General features: G+C 42.9%; 1 long non-coding RNA gene across 1 annotated transcript; it reads right to left on the bottom strand.

Annotated features, from left to right (window-relative positions):
* Positions 1-1,195: 1,195 nt before the first annotated feature.
* LOC123725548 (uncharacterized) lies at positions 1,196-4,517 on the bottom strand. The gene is made up of 4 exons (XR_006758066.1): positions 4,255-4,517; positions 3,674-4,158; positions 3,158-3,328; positions 1,196-1,861 (listed from the first exon to the last, which is right to left on the bottom strand). It is a non-coding gene; the product is annotated as an uncharacterized lncRNA (long non-coding RNA).
* Positions 4,518-14,869: the final 10,352 nt, after the last annotated feature.

A 14,869-nucleotide genomic window follows, 5' to 3' on the forward strand; every position in this document is an offset into this window, starting at 1 on the left:
TTTTATTAGACTTGACTTAAAAAAATAGAATTATAATGATAGTACTAGTGATGTTGATTACTGTATTGTTGGGAAAGGCATTTCACTGTAGGGTGCTCTTCTCTGTCTCTTCACAGCTGAAGCATCACCGTAGACAGGACAGGAATGAACTCACTCAAAGCCCACCACTCCAATGTACTTTACTCACGATCTCCTAGGAACACACATACTGTAATGAAACAGTATTTTGTTCACACCGTATTGTGTTGATTTCAATATGGTGGACAGAGAAAATAACCCGCAACAGCTTGTAGAGCTCTCAAGTGTTACTGTGACAATATTTTGGAACAAGAGACTGCAGCCTAGGCTCCTTCACTCACTTTTTCCTCATTGGCATCAGGCAGAATAAACAGCAGACTACACTGAGTGTACAAAACATTAGGAACATCTTCCTAATATTGAGTTGCACCCCCTTTTGTCGTCAGAACAGCCTCAATTCGTCAGGGCATGGACTCTACAAGGTGTCTGAAAGCGTTCGACAGGGATGCTGGCCCATGTTGACTCCAATGCTTCCCACAGTTGTATCAAGTTGGCTGGGTGTCCTTTGGGTGGTGGACCATTGTTGATACACAGCGTGAAGCTGTTGAATGTGAAAAACCCTGCAGCGTTGCAGTTCATCCCACACTCAAACCAGTGCGCCTGGCACCGACTACCCCTCCCCGTTCAAAGGCACTTCGCTCAACGGCACATCTTGTCTTACCCATTCACCCTCTGAATGGCACACATACACAATCCATGTCTTAATTGTTACTTAAAAATCACTCTTTAACTGGTCTCCCCCCCTTCATCTACACTGATTGAAGTGGATTTAACAGGTGACATCAATAAGGGATCGTATCTTTCACCTGGATTCTCCTGGTCAGTCTATGTCACGGAAAGAGCAGGTGTTCCTAATGTTTTGTACTCATAGTGTATATTGTGTTGGATTTCAACATGATGGACAAGAGAGGCAACCGAATTGGCTGTACTCTAGTAACTCTCTTAGCCAAAAGAATAGGAAACATACAAAGAACACAGTATTGTGTTGGATTTCAACATGGTGGACATAAACAACCAACACACACACACACACACAGCTTTTATGGACGTCCCAAAAGAGAGTGCAAACATTTCTGGTTTCACAAGTGCTGTGATGGTGAGCACTTCAGACCACTCCTTGTTGCTGTGTTTATGGTATAAAACAACTATTTCAATACATATCAATATTATACATTAGTGCAGATGACAGCCCTGGTTTATACCCTGTCTAAAGTACGAGCGCATGGTACTGTTCTAGGATCAGTTTCTGGTGACCCAAAACCTAAACTCAACCCTTATACTCTTAACATATCCCAACTGACTCTGGACCAGTTCTAACAAGCAATTCTCCCAGCCTTTTGGCAGGTCGAAAATCAGCACTGGTGACCAAGAGGTAGGCATTAGTGGTCACACGGATTATGAATCAGGGTGCATCTCAATACTGTGGTTTAAACAAGGTACCTCCTCTCCTCATTTGCACTGATGTGGAAGCATAGTAGAGGTGAAAGCCACATGGCGAACTAGGTACATAATTTCACTCTTATATTCATTCACCTTTATTCAACTGAGGAGGAGAGGAGATTAATTAGCCATCAATGCAGATGAAGGAAAGAAGACGAGTTGAGGAAGCATCTTAAGACTTGTCAGGTGGCCCCTCAGTCCTTAGTCCTGTGGGGTCTAGTTAGTGGTAGTTGGGGTGATCTGTGAGGAACTGCTGCTTTCTGCCCCCTGGTGGCGCTGGGCTGGAATGGCACCCTCTGGCTGGAACCCTCTCTGCTCTTCTCTCTGCCTGCTTTTCTACGCACTGCACATACAGAGAAGGGTGAGATGGATGGCAGGCAGTGTGTGTGTGTGTGTGTGTGTGTGTGTGGCTGTCATGCAAGCCAAAAAGGCAGTGTTTGGGGCAGGATAAGAACATGCAGATGAGCATGTTCCGATGAGGGACCAATGAGACACTTATGAGAGCATGACTGACAGCAATGAAGATGGAGCACAGTATTCAGTTCCCCTACAGGGTAAACCCCTTCCCCTCAACTAGGGCTGGGCGATATGACCTAAAACTCACATCTCAATAGTTTCAAACTTATGGGTGATTCACAATATACATCTCAATCTTTTTGCCGTTTTCTCTAACTAAGCTTTGTTGCGTAGTTAAAAAGGTCAATACACTGCATTTCAAAAAGTCAGGAATAATCGAATGAATTCAGGGCTTATAAAATTATACCTAAGCTAAATACAAGCCTTCCACAACCATAAGACCCACTAATAATTGACAAAAATATAAACGCAATATGTGACAATTTCAATTTCGATTTTACTGAGTTCCAGTTCATATAAAGAAATCAGTCAATTGAAATAAATAAATTAGGTCCTAATCTATGGATTTCACTTGACTGGGCAGGGGCGGAGCCATGGGTGGGCCTGGGAGGGGATAGGCCCACCCACTGGGGAGCCAGGCCCAGCCAATCGGAATTAGTTTTTCCCAACAAAAGCGCTTTATTACAGACAGAAATACTCCTCAGCATCTTGTCTTGTTGAATGAACTAGTAGAAGTCTGGAGAACTTTATGTTGGGATTTTGCGTTGCAATGAGGACGCTGGCATTCAACGTTTGCATTTGACTGGCTTTGAGTTGAAATTACATTCCCCTCAGTTGTCTGTCTCTCTCTTTTCCTACCCTATCAGACAACATTTTAGTAGCCTATACAGCATTAGTTTTGTATCTTATGCATGCAGGCTTGTTGCAAGTTGGAACATTCTTCTGAAACACAACCTCTGTTTGGAGCTCCACCCATGCTAAATATTTCATATGGTGTCAATATAATCCATACTCGGACCTTTTTTATCGTCTTCCTGAGAGGAACTTCCCCAGAGTGTTTTTTTTTAAGATCATGAGAAGCCTGGGCTCCGAGACTATAGAAACATTAAACCCTCTTCCCTGTCTGTCCCTACCCAAGAGACATGTACTGTTATGGTAGAGGAAACAATGACCTATATACTCTGGCTGGACTACCAGTGAGAAAGCAGTATTGTTGAGAAAAGGGAAACCACAAACTCTCTCCTCTAGCTCCCTCAGCCCCTGATATTGGCCATTGACTGACCTCTGGGTTCTGTTGGAGGCTGAGGAGGCTGTGGTGGTGGTGTTGGGGTAGGAGGCTGTGGAGGAGTCTCCCATGGAGGTGTCAGCTATCCTCTGGCTAGCACACATGGCCTTCAGGGTCTGGAACACAGCCAGTGGAGCCACGTTCATCTACAACAGGCCCACAATGATCCTACAGGAGAGGACAGGACAGGGATTAAACTAAGAGTACAGTGTAAACTCTCAGACAGAAAGACAGGGGATTGTGTTATCAGAGAAGGAGAGGAGAGATGAGGAAAGGAAGCTCCAACCTCTCTGTGTATGTCTGAGTGTGTCTCGGAGGGGGTTGGATAAAGCAAAACAACAAATCATGGAGAATGACCTTCTAATTGCCAGTTCAGCTTCTACTAAAAATGGGACCAACTGCAATATGACATCACAAACATATACTTCATAACAAAAAGAAGACCAGCATGCACTTTAAGAAGATATAATTATACCCTGAACAAAACACCAACACATGAGATGTAGTACAAACTCTGAGGCTTTCCGGAAGCGGTATTGCTTGCGATTCCCATCAACTGATTTGGCATCCATTTCCTGTGAGCAGGCAGGACAATGGAGGAGATCGCTTCCACAAAACGTGTCTATTTCAAACTGCCCGTACATCCACTCGAGGAATGCCTTCTGGAATAACATGCTAAACAGACAGAGGTATAAGTAGGGGGCAATTTCTATATTGGGGACAAATTCATTAAAATTATCATTTGATTAGTATATACACACTTACCCTGCCAAAGTGCTTTGTTCTTCCATCAAGCATTCCCACAAAGGCTTGATGGGAGCATCCTGGGGCCAACACCTTCATGTTTTCAAAGGACTTGAAGAGGTCCACTGTGAAGATGGTCTGGTGAGTCACGGTGGCTGGCCAGTAGCCACTGTTTACAAGTTTCTCCAGCCCCACTGTCCAATGTCTCAGACACCCGGAGCAGTTCAGAGCAGGAACGAACAGGTTGTAGCACCCTGAGCCAGGAGTAATTATTATTATTAGGAAGTAATTAATTACATTCTTTAAAAACATGTGAATAGAAGTAAAGTCCTTAAAAACCACATATTTACCATTTATTCCAATCAGGATAGCACCACACAACCCCGTCCTCCCTGTTGCAATACTGACACTGGCCCATCACAATACCTTCAGCAGAGAGCATGCTGTCCATCATCAACATTGCCACTTTTGTGCACACAAGGCCTGCCTCTCTGCCCAAGTCACTTTTGTAGGTCCTGCATCAGGTAGTCTTGTGGAGGTAAAAAAAATTGAAATTAAATGACAGAATTCATGAAAATAAATGTCATACAGCCAAGCTATTTTTAAGTTTGTCATGGAAATTGTTTCGCATTCTGTACCTGTATCTTGTGGGGATAGGTGCAGGAGCATGGCTACTGCAGGATGTGGCGTGGATCTGTTTCTAAAGTATTTCTACTTACTTCAGATCTGGAATCCCTCAACTGAAGCTAGCCAGCTAACTACCTACCAGCTATCAGTTAGCAAACCACTGCTAGCGGTCATAAGCGAACCTTTAGCTCGGCAAGCTCTCGCCAGTTCATACAACGTGACTCAAACCAGAGCATAACGGACCTATTTTTTTCTCTCCATAGCCCCGGATTCCTACTGCAAACTCTGAACCTTTTCATCTGGATCTTCGCAACTTGCTAACCGCAATCCCGGTTCACTACTCCTGGCTAGCGTTTCCATCCCGGAGCAAGCACCAATTAGCCTAAAGCTAGCCCGGGTAGGGCTCCTGTGCTACCACCCCTTCTACTGCCGGTACGGGGCACGGAACCCCGCCAATCCTCTACGACTGGAATACCGACCTAATCTGCCCGAGGATTCCAACAGGCCCCTCAGGTGCGACGTCCACTGAAGGCCCATTCTGCTAACCGCGGCCTGCTAGCTACCTAGAGCTACTTGGAACCCTACTAATCCACGACTGGTCTATCGACGTCACCGCACGAAGAGGCAAAATCAGACTTACCTCCATCGCGACGTCCCCCAAAGGCCCTACTGCTAACTTGCTAGCCCCGGTCTGCTAACTGCTAGCTTGCTTGCCTGCCCCGGTCTGCTAACTGCTAGCCCCGGTCTGCTAACTGCTAGCCCCGGTCTGCTAACTGCTAGCCCCGGTCTGCTAACTGCTAGCCCCGGTCTGCTAACTGCTTGCTTGCTAACCCGGTCTACTAAATGCTAGCTTGTTTAGCTCCGGTCTGCGAACTGCTAGCTTGTTTAGCCCCGGCCTACTAACTGTCTGAATCGCCGTGTCCCCAGCCAGCCCAACCACTCACTGGACCCATATGTTCACTTGGCTACGCATGCCTCTCTCTAATATCAAAATGCCTCGTACATTACTGTCCTGGTTAGTGATTACTGTCTTATTTCACTGTAGAGCCTCTAGCCCTGCTCAATATGCCTTAACCAACCATGTTGTTCCACCTCCTACATATGCGATGACATCACCTGGTTTAAACGACTCTAGAGACGATATCTCTCTCATCATTACTCAATGCCTAGGTTTACGTCCAATGTACTCATATCCTACCTTACCTTTGTCTGTACACTATGCCTTGAATCTATGCTATCGTGCCCAGAAACCTGCTCCTTTTACTCTCTGTTCCGAACGTGCTAGACGGCCAGTTCGTATAGCCTTTATCCGTACCCTTATCCTACTTCTCCTCTGTTCCTCTGGTGATGTAGAGGTTAATCCAGGTCCTGCCGTGCCTAGCTCCACTCCCACTCCCCAGGTGCTCTCATTTGTTGACTTCTGTAACCGTAAAAGCCTTGGTTTCATGCAAGTCAACATTAGAAGCCTACTCCCTAAGTTTGTTTTACTCACTGCTTTAGCACACTCTGCCAACCCGGATGTCTTAGACGTGTCTGAATCCTGGCTTAGGAAAACCACCAAGAACCCTGAAATCTCCATCCCTAACTATAACATTTTCCGCCAAGATAGAACTGCCAAAGGGGGCGGTGTTGCAATCTACTGCAAAGATAGCCTGCAGAGTTCTGTATTACTATCCAATAGGAATAGATATAGTCCTTGGTTCACTCCAGACCTGTCTGCCCTTGACCAGCACAAAAACATCCTGTGACGTTCTGCATTAGCATCGAATAGCCCCCATGATATGCAACCTTTTAGGGAAGTTAGGAACCAATATACACAGGCAGTTAGGAAAGCTAAGGCTAGCTTTTTCAAAACAGAAATTTGCATCCTGTAGTACAAACTCAAAAAGGTTCTGGGACACTGTAAAGTCCATGGAGAATAAGAGCACCTCCTCCCAGCTGCCCACTGCTCTGAGGCTAGGAAACACTTTTACCACCAATAAATCCACTACAATTGAGAATTTCAAGAAGCATTTCTCTACGGCTGGCCATGCTTTCCACCTGGCTACCCCTAACCCGGTCAACTGCCCGGCACCCTCCACAGCAACCGGCCAAAGCCCCCACCCTTTCTCCTTCACCCAAATCCAGATAGCTGATGTTCTGAAAGAGCTGCAAAATCTGGACCCCTACAAATCAGCTGGGGTAGACAATCTGGACCCTCTCTTTCTAAAATGATCTGCCGAAACACTCTAGACCCAAACTGCTACAGACCTATATCTATCCTACCCTGTCTTTCTAAGGTCTTCGAAAGCCAAGTTAACAAACAGATTACCGACCATTTCGAATCCCACCGTACCTTCTCCGCTATGCAATCCGGTTTCAGAGCTGGTCATGGGTGCACCTCAGCCAGGCTCAAGGTCCTAAACGACATCATAACCGCCATCGATAAGAGACATTACTGTGCAGTCGTATTCATCGACCTGGCCAAGACTTTCGAGTCAGTCAATCACCACATTCTTATTGGCAGACTCGACAGCCTTGGTTTCTCAAATGATTGCCTCGCCTGGTTAACCAACTGCTTCTCTGATAAAGTTCAGTGTGTCAAATCGGAGGGCCTGTTGTCCGGACCTCTGGCAGTCTCTATGGGGGTGCCACAGGGTTCAATTCTCGGGCCGACTCTCTTCTCTGTGTACATCAATGATGTCACTCTTGTTGCTGGTGATTCTCTGATCCACCTCTACGCAGACAACACCATTCTGTATACTTCTGGCCCCTCTTTGGACACTGTGTTAACTAACCTCCAGACGAGTTTCAATGCCATACAACTCTCCTTCCGTGGCCTCCAACTGCTCTTAAATGCAAGTAAAACTGAATGCATGCTATTCAATCGATAACTGCCCGCACCTACCCGCCCGTCCAGCATCACTACTCTGGACGGCTCTGACTTAGAATAGGTGGACAACTACAAATACCTAGGTGTCTGGTTAGACTGTAAACTCTCCTTCCAGACTCACATTAAGCATCTCCAATCCAAAAGTAGATCTAGAATCGGCTTCCTATATCGCAACAAAGAATCCTTCACTCATGCTGCCAAACATACCCTCGTAAAACTGACCATCCTACCGATCCTCGACTTCGATCCATGTCATCTATAAAATAGCCTCCAACACTCTACTCAACAAACTGGATGCAATCTATCACATTGCCATCCGTTTTGTCACCAAAGACCCATACACTACCCACCACTGCGACCTGTACGCTCTCGTTGGTTGGCCCTCGCTTCATACTCGTCGCCAAACCCACTGGCTACAGGTTATCTACAAGTCTCTGCTAGGTAAAGCCCTGCCTTATCTCAGCTCACTGGTCACCATAGCAGCACTCACTCGTAGCACGCGCTTCAGCAGGTATATCTCACTGGTCACCCTCAAAGCCAATTCCTCCTTTGGTCACCTTTCCTTCCAGTTCTCTGCTGCCAATGACAGGAACGAACTGCAAAAATCACTGAAGCTGGAGACTCATATCTCCCTCACTAGCTTTAAGCACCAGCTGTCAGAGCAGCTCATAGATCACTGCACCTGTACATAGCCCATCTGTAAACAGACCATCTATCTACCTCATCCCCATACTGTATTTATTTATTTATCTTGCTTCTTTGCACCCCAGTATCTCTACTTGCACATTCATCTCCTGCACATCTACCATTCCAGTGTTTAATTTCTATATTGTAATTACTTCGCCACCATGGCCTATTTATTGCCTTAACTCCCTTATCTTACCTCATTTGTACTCACTGTATATAGACTTTTTGTTTTCTTTTTTTCTACTGTATTATTAACTATATGTTTTGCTTATTCTATGTGTAACTCTGTGTTGTTATATGTTTCGAATTGCTACGCTTTATCTTGGCCAGGTCGCAGTTGCAAATGAGAACTTGTTCTCAACTGACCTATCTGGTTAAATAAAGGTGAAATAAAAAAATAAATAAAAAAGGAGGATGGGTACAGGTAATGGAAACTATTAAATCAAATTGTGGTTTCTATATATAATGTAACCTAAAGGCATTAGTATAACTGTGTTTTTTGGGAGTAGAAACGAGAATCCACAATGACAGATATAAATTGCATTCGGAAACAATTCAGACCCATTCTCCTCAACAACCTACACACAATATCCCATAATGACAAAGCGAAAACAGGTTTTTCAACATTTTTGCAAATGTATTAAAAATAAAAAACAGAAATACCTTATTTACATAAGTATTGCTATGAGACTCGAAATTGAGATCAGGTGCATCCTGTTTCCATTGATTATCCTTGAGATGTTTCTAAAACTTGATTGGAGTCCACCTGTGGTAAATTCAATTAATTGGATCTATAAGTCTCTATAAGGCCCCACAGTTGACAGTGCATGTCAGACCAAAAACCAAACCATGAGGTCGAAGGAATTGTCCGTGGAGCTCCGACACAGGATTGTGTCGAGGCACAGATCTGGGTAAGGGTACAAAAACATTTCTGCAGCATTGAAGGTCCCCAAGAACACAGTGGCCTCGTTCTTAAACTGAAGAAGTTTGGAACCACCAAGACTCTTCCTAGAGCTGGCCGCCCGGCCAAACTGAGCAATCGGGGGAGAAGGTCCTTGGTCAGGGAGGTGACCAAGAACCCGATGGTCATTCTGACAGAGCTCCAGAGTGGAAATGGGAGAACCTTCCAGAAGGACAACCATCTCTCCAGCACTCCCCCAATCAGGCCTTTATGGTAGAGTGGCCAGAAGGAAGCCACTCCTCAGCCCGCTTGGAGTTTGCCAAAAGACACCTAAATGACTCTCAGACCATGAGAAACAAGATTCGCTGGTCTGATGAAACCAAGATTGAAGTCTTTGGCCTGAATGCCAAACGTTACGGCTGGAAGAAACCTGGCACCATCTCTACAGTGAAGCATGGTGGTGGCAGCATCATGCTGTGGGGATGCTTTTCAGCGGCAGGGACTGGGAGACTAGTCAGGATCGAGGGAAACATGAAAGATCCTTGATGAAAACCTGTTCCAGAGCTCTCAGGACTTCAGACTGGGGTGAAGGTTTATCTTTCAACAGGACAATGACCATAAGCAAACAGCGAAGACAACGCAGGAGTGGCTTTGGGACAAGTCTCTGAATGTTCTTGAGTGCCCCAGCCAGAGCCCGGACTTGAACCCGATCTAATATTTCTGGAGAGACCTGACAATAGCTGTGCAGCGACACTACCCATCCAACCTGACAGAGCTTGAGAGGATCTACAGAGAAGAACGGGAGAAACTCCCCAAATACAGGTGTGCCAAGCTTGTAGCATCATACCCAAGAGGACTCAAGGCTGTAATTGCTGCCAATGGTGCTTCAACAAAGTACTGAGTAAAGGGTCTGAATACTCATGTAAATGTGATATGTTTTTAATTTTCATAAATTGGCTAAAATTTCTACAAACCTGTTTTTACTTTGTCATTATGGGGTATTGTGTATAGATTGATGAGGGGGAAAAACTATTGAATCGATTTTAGAATAAGGCTGTAATGTAACGTGGAAAAGGTCAAGGGGTTTGAATACATTCCGAATGCACTGTATGTCATAAAATGATGATGTATTGTAGGTCATTATATTAGATATGTCATTAAATGACATATACATAACTATGTGGTTTTAATGTGCATTAGCAGTGGTTCTTCTTAATTTGGGAGTAATATAACACTTTGAATCTATTGTCAATACATGCAACCTAAAAGTTCATGCCTCCAAGACAGAGGCTTAGGTTACAGTCAATCGGTCTGAGGATTTGAACATTTTATAGCACCAATTTGTATTTAATCCCACATTAAAATGAAAACCAGTGAGCCAGCTAAAACTGCATTTAGTATTAGTTAGAAATCTACAAGGTAGTCATGCTGCCTGACAGTTGAACGATGCTAGCCTTGATGAGGCCCTTACTCTCTTGGGGTTGTTGTGTGTAGTGTGATTTCCTTAGGGTCAAACGACCTGGCTTGAAGCCTACCTCAGGTTAATACCCCCTCCTACCAAGAAGCACAGGTTGTGTTTTCTAAACCGAGGGAGTAGTGTAACGATCCTAGCATTGATAAGTCTGTTAAGAAATCCCCCAAGGGAGATCTCCCTCTGGACATCTCCCTTGGGGTACATTGTGGACGGCTGATTTTCATTACTGTGGGGACTGTGTTATATTGTGCAAAAGCAAAAAGCAAAGCCTCCACAGTTAACACTCAAACGTTTTTGATATTGATCTGCTTTAATTCACTAATCACAGGTGAGTAATGCTGGCATTACTATTTATGAAGTGTATTTGAATATTCACATGTACACAATTGGTATACAGACAGCAAAAAGAGAATTACAGTTTAACATGTGCAGACACCAGCGTAGCTAGTTTATTTATGGCCTGTATGTGTCCCGTAGAAATATGATTCATATTTCTATCGGTCACATACAGGCAAAAAATTAACTACCTACACCATCGAAGATCTAATTAAAATGCTAAATAGTTTCTTCTGTTATATGTTATTTTTATATGCAGAGTAATTGCTTCTTTTAAGTTGGGTGAGGTATCAACACAACCACTGAGGTATACAAAGAACAAACACAACACGGTCAATTACCGTACCCTGCAAATCATTATCTGAAGAAACTCAAAAAATACAATAGCATTAACTGTAGTTTTTGTGTTGAGCAAACAGAAACAGTTTTACATTTATTTTGGCATTGTCTACATGGAAAGAAATTGTGGCAAGATATTTATAGTTTTATAATTGTAATATTCTTGATGACTTCTGTTTATTATGTGAGAATGTGCTGCTCGGTTTCCTTAACTATAATAAGGACAAAGAAAACATTTTACCTCTTAAATCTAATTGTGCTAATGGAAAAATGTACATAAATGTAAATTCACTAATAAAAAAAAACACTCTCCATGTTTTCCATAAGGAGTTTGAGCACTACATTTAGACCATACTACATTCTTCCAATAAGAAACCTGTTAAAACAAGGCCTTTGTGTAATCTGTCATTTGTTGTACCCCCTAGCATATGTTATGATTGTCTGTGTCAATACCGGTACTACGGAATCATGGGAGATTACGTTTCACCGTCCGTCACTCATGAAATTAAATCATGAAATGAATAGCTCAATAATTCACCCCAAAAATATTTTCATGTGCTTCCATGACTGATATTGTGTTTTTACATAATTAATAACAGCGAGCAGCGAGCTAAAAAGGCCCAATGTTCACTGGCTCATGGCGGGAACCATAAAGCATACATCCTCCACATACAACACCCGTTCTGCCAGTCACATTCTGTTAAAGGTCCCCAAGCGCGCACATCCCTGTGTCGCTCTTCTTTTCAGTTCGCTGCAGCTAGCGACTGGAACTAGCTGCAAAAAAACCCCCACTCAAACTGGACAGCTTTATCTCCATCTCCTCATTCAGACTCAATCATGGACACTCTTACTGACAGTTGTGGCTGCTTAACATGATGTATTGTGTCTCTACCTTCTTGCCTTTGTGCTGTTGTCTGTGCCCAATACTGTTTGTACCATGTTTTGTGATGCTGCCATGTTGTGCTGCTACCATGTTGTCATGTGGTGTTGCTACCATGCTGTGTTGTCATGTGTTGCTGCCATGCTACGTTGTTGTCTTAGGTCTTTATGTAGTGTTGTGGTGTCTCTCTTGTCATGGTGTGTGTTTTGTCATATATATATAAATATACAGTGGCGACTTCAGCATGTAAATCTTGGTGGGGCAAAAGAAAAAAAGGTGGGGTGCATGCCAGCAAATCCACAACACTAAACAATACATTAATTGCACTATACCACTGCTACACCTGGTTATCAGCAGAGCCTTGTCTGGCAGCAAAACAGTTAATTCAGCCTCATTTACTGCCTTTTTAAAAAACATAGCTGATATGGCTGACTTGCTTAAACAAATGTGGTTTCTACTGACAAGTGAGATGTACAAACTATGGCACAGGGGGATGACAAGAGGATAAGAGGCAGTCTGTAATTTCGATTAAGACATTAATGAGCGAGCTAGGATGGACGTAGTGAATATCATTATTTGTTCAGCACTTTTGAAATGTACAGCGATAATAATTCAAATCATGGGCCGTTCTTACAGTGTACACCAAGTCAGAACCGTAGGATAAATAAAGGGGGCATATAAGCAGACAATGAAAGCTCTTACAATATTCAATGATTACATGCGGAATTAAGAGGTGAATATAGACCAAATTATTAGGGTGAGGCACATGGGCTACTAACAGCTTACTACACAACATACAGTTAGTATTACTTTCTTAGCTACAGTATACATATCTCCCTTGCATATCACATAATTTATATAGCAGCATACAAGACATGTTTGGACTCACCTTGATGTGCTGTGCTCACTTGAACAGGAAGGTGGCACGGCGGTCCATCATGGGAAAATGTTGTCATCAAACGTTGTCATCAAAGTCTTGCATTCTCTGGATTTATGGTGCTTTCAAGACAACTGGGAACTCGAGAGAAAAAAAAAATACGGTTGAATCATGATGACGTCAGTGATCTTCAGGGCGTAGCTCTAGAAAGAGGCCAGAGTTCCCGATTTACAATTCCGAGTTATATAAAAGTTCAAAACATGTTTTCCCAGTCGTAGCTCGTTTTTCCCAGAGTTCTCAGATGTCTTGAACTCACTAAAGTCAGATTTTGCAGTTACGAGTTAATAGTTGTTTTGAGCATGGCACAAATCATGCTTCATTGACCGCATGGCCAATGTTGAATGTTTATAATTTTAAACTAGGAAAAGAGACCCTTAATCTTGGACTTGGGACCACACAGCCACTCCACTGAATAGCAGGCTAATGATTGAATTGCAATGCTTGCAGTTAGCCACTGATTCCTTCCAAACCACTCATTGTTGAATTTGCGATTTCCAACTTGTTGTGTAATGTTTATGTCTAATAGCCGATGTTCACCGATACGTTTTATCTATAATTTCTCTTTATTATTTCTCTTCATATGACAAGGATTAAAACATATTTGCCAGTATATTGTCGACTTGATTCATGATGATGACTGCTAACTAAGATTTTGAAAGTATGATGTTGACATGATCAGTCCAATCAAAGCTACTGTAGACATAACGTGATTTGATGTCATTTTATCTGTGGCCAATGACCTTGAGCCTTCTTTGATGGGCACTTCTAATGTAACTCTATGGCAGCACCGAAGAGGCTAGAATTTTAGAGCTCTACCCTTAGACTTGGCAGTGACGTAGTGTCCCCATGAGTGATAGAACACTGAGCCAATCACTGCACAATGCTCCGTATTTTCTGCTGGCTTGCCCCACCACCACAGAAAGAGCTAGGTTGAAACACCTGCATTTTGGAGCTGCCTTACTCAAGAAAACAAAAAGGAGACCATGTTTGGCTTTATAAACTCAATGATATATGTTTTTTATTTTTTTTATTTTTACATTGTTTGCAAACTGATATGTGACATCTATTAATGGCAAAATAACATGCAAAACAGGCAAGCCCCCCCCTCACAATTTTTGTTTTTTAAAACGTTTATTTTTTTTATTTTTATCCCCATCCTGCAGGGGGCCATTTCGGTAGTCGGTCATTGTAAATAAGAATTTGTTCTTAATTGACTTGCCTAGTTAAATAAAACATTTTTAAAAAAATACAAGATACTGATGTCCAGAGCAAATAAATATAATGTCCTGTCTACAAGATAAACCAATATACATAACTGACTGAAATAAAATAAGAGTTTAGAGTTATGCGGGCTGAAATGCAGAAAATTCTCGATTATATCTCATTTCCTAAAAATGACTTACCTCGCGTTCTCACCATAAAATAGCTAGCTACATCCACATCTAAGCAAGTTTGTACTAATAACGCAAACTCAGGGCGCATCAAGTTTAAAGATATTACGAACTGGCGTGGCATCAGAGGTCTTTCTGGTGTTATGGTTGTGAGCGCAATGCATCATGAGTTTGTGCTATTAGTACATAAAAACATTGTGCTTATTTGTACATATAGTACATAGTTAATGAGATACTTACCGTTGTGCTTATTTGTACATATAGTACATAGTTAATGAGAGACTGGGTTGCGACAGTACAGGCAAAGACAGTAACAGCATGAAATTGTCGTACAGGCTTAGAAACGGTGAATTTAGTGTTGCAGATAGAACGCAAGAGGGCGCTAAGTTCACAAACCGTGGAACTGACGGAAACAGCTGACGGACAATTCCATATCCATATTAGGGGGGGATAGATAATCGCCAGTTTCATTATTGATTTTTAAAATGTAAATAACCAAACCTATTATTTTTTTCTTATCG

Source organism: Salmo salar, chromosome ssa01 (genome assembly GCF_905237065.1).
Source record: "Salmo salar chromosome ssa01, Ssal_v3.1, whole genome shotgun sequence".
NCBI classification, from domain to species: domain Eukaryota; kingdom Metazoa; phylum Chordata; class Actinopteri; order Salmoniformes; family Salmonidae; genus Salmo; species Salmo salar.